Source organism: Cynara cardunculus (assembly GCF_001531365.2).
Source record: "Cynara cardunculus var. scolymus isolate 2C chromosome LG 14, CcrdV1, whole genome shotgun sequence".
NCBI lineage: Eukaryota > Viridiplantae > Streptophyta > Magnoliopsida > Asterales > Asteraceae > Cynara > Cynara cardunculus.
The window spans coordinates 3,507,608-3,510,750 of NC_037541.1; positions in this window are offsets into that span (position 1 = coordinate 3,507,608).

Genomic DNA, 3,143 nt, shown 5'->3' on the forward strand with positions numbered 1-3,143 from the left:
TATATATATATATATATATATATATATATATATATATATATATAAAAGATGTTTCAAATGCAACTTATTTCATTTGTACAACCAATGTAACTCAATCAATTGAGCTATTTATGGAAATGATGAGTGTTCATTTATTATGATTTAGATATTTATGTAAAATGATTAAAGTTCATTAATTATAATAAATATTTTGTCAAACAGTATCATTGTGGGCTTATCGATGTTTCCATCCGTTTAGTGGGAAGAGGTCGACGAATGGAGATAGTTGTTAAGTAGATATAACATCTTAGATGAATGTTACATCGTCGATAAATAAGGAAGATGTCGAGTATGCCCTATGGATACGTTAGAAATTTGAGTGAACGAGTTTGTGACGACTTGTCTCATATTGATGGAACATGGAATTTGTGAGCTTGTTAACTCATTTAAGTCGGACGGGGTGAGAGTTGTACATGACAACTCGTCCCATGTAGATTCAAAAAATAAGATATGTGAGCTCGTTATAACTACCTGCTTATGAGTTACTAATAATTTTCACCATTAACACCACAAGGGTGGTGCCTGATTGGTTTGAGTTTGGCTCCAAAGGTCAAAAGTACCAGGAGGTCTCAGGTTCAAATCGAAAGAGAAATAAAAATCCCCTTGTGGCCACGGAGGTTCAAATGTGGTGACTCGGACTATCTGCAAAACAGGTGGTCACCCTGGATCAGTCGGCTCGCATAGCGGGTTGAATATCCAGGTTATTAAAAAAATTCACCATTATTTTAAATTTATTTGAAGGTTACTGATTCAACTTGTTGTTTTTGGCTCAGTACAACAAAATTAAGTTTATAGGACGCCACCAATTTCAAAGCGTCGTAATATAATGCTTCATAGGACTCAATTTATAATATCAAAACAAAAAGGGTCATATCTAAAGGAGTTGTAATAAGTTTATAGAATGTTTTTTAGCGTCTTAACGAGTTTCTTAGGACACTTTTAATACAAAGCATCATATAAACTCATCTTTTTATAGAACACTTGTTTTTACAAGACATTTTTTTCAAATAATGTCCTATAAAATAGTTAATATAACGTTTGTATTAAAAGTGTCCTAAAAAACTTATTAAAACGCTCAAAAACGTTCTATAAGCTTATTACAACGCTTTTAGATAACACTCTTGAGTCCTATAAAACAATCTATTATGACGCTTTGAAATTGATGGCGTCCTAAAAACCCAATTTTTTTTTATTAACCTGGATATCCAACCCGCTATGAGCCGACTAATCCCAGAACGACCACCTGCTTTGCAGATAGCCCGGAGTCACCGCATTTGAACCTTCGTGACCACAAGAGGATTTTTATTCCTCCTTGGATTTGAACCTGAGACCTCCTGATACTTTTTGACTTTTGAAGCCAACTCGAACCAATCAGACACCACCCTTGTTGTAATAGCTTGAGGGAACACCAGAGGAACAAATTTTGTTGTCCCAAAATTCCTTGTGGCCCTCCTTGTCCACGAGTTATATAAAGCCACATAATCCATTTATTCAGAAGAAAAATAAAAAAAATGTGAATTAAATCAAATAACGACATGTCTTTAATTGATTGGTCGAACAAGAAAAGGACGATAAACTTTAGGATAGCAGTGTTTTTTCTTCCAGGCAATACATAACACTGGTTACTAACAACACAGCGATGTGAGGGATAGCGATATTTTCAAATGCATTTTCATTTTTGCATGCTCTATAATGATACATAAACTTATACATCACTGAACAATACGACAATCTCTACAAAAGATGCTCAACACAATAAGTCAAACAGAACGCCCAATTAAGATTACCTTAATCATATGGACCCTCTACAGACAACAGTTAACAATATTCTACTTTAAATAATCATCTGTTAAGATATGATTCTCCATCCCAACATACAAATAAAAAAAGGGTCACTGACTCCCTACATAAAGCAAGTCAATCGGTGATCATAAATCAACGTATTTAATAGAACAGCCATGAGTTCGATGATGGGTTTATTCAATATCGAAAGATTTTCCGTACTAAAAAATAAGGCCAAAAACGTTATGGAAAATAATATTTAAAACCAAAAAGATGGTGACATGATGGTGTTTGTAGTTTTTTCAAACAAATGATACCATAATTCATGGTTATAATCATCAAAGTTCCATGTGAGGGCAGATATATCCAAAAAAAAAACTAAGTGTTTCTAGAGAGACAATAAAATATTTGTAAGGCCACAGTTTCAAAACGTGCTTCTTATACATTGTTTTACTTTATAATAATGGACTCATCTACTACTTTATATTTATATATATATATATATATATATATATATATTATTACATATTGTATATTATATGTGGAAATAATCAAATCTAGATCGGGGAGTCTGGTGTATCTGCCCTGATGGGACTGGGGATTCATCACGAAACTGGGGACGGGGATGGAACGGTTACGTAACATGGTCGGGGCCCACCCCGCCTCTGTATCTTAGATATATTTTATATATTTATTATTAAATATATTATTTATGAAGAGTTAGATTTGATATCTTTTATATTATGATATTTTGATATTTTCTTCATATATATATTTTTGTCGAGTTGTCTTGCTTTTTTTAGATAAAAAATATTGAAAGTTGAAAGCGTTTGATCAAACAATTGTGTATGATGTTATGATTTTGTCCACTTATGAATATTTGAAAATTCATAAGAGCAAATTTTGAAAATATGTGAGATTTAAACATGGGACATTATTGATCGAATGTAATGTTTAACATATCTGATCTAAAATATCTCACATTAACAGGGGGAAAAAGTCTTTGATTCGTTGTTGGGGACAGAGATGGGGATGTAATCGTATTCCACAGTGGGGACGGGGATCAGGGATTGGGTCCCAACCCGCTTTCTTCATTGTTTGGGCCTAATTCAATTAATTCTTCTACCGGAAACTGGTTTTGACTTGGGCTTCCACCAGAATTGACTAAAAGAGTTTCAATATAATATATTTACTAAATGAGTTTCAAATTGATTATTATATATATTATAATATTTGAATTTTTAAAATAAAATTAAAAAAAATCTATTATTTATGATTTTAAATAACTATTATATATAATATAAATAAAAATAAAACTGATC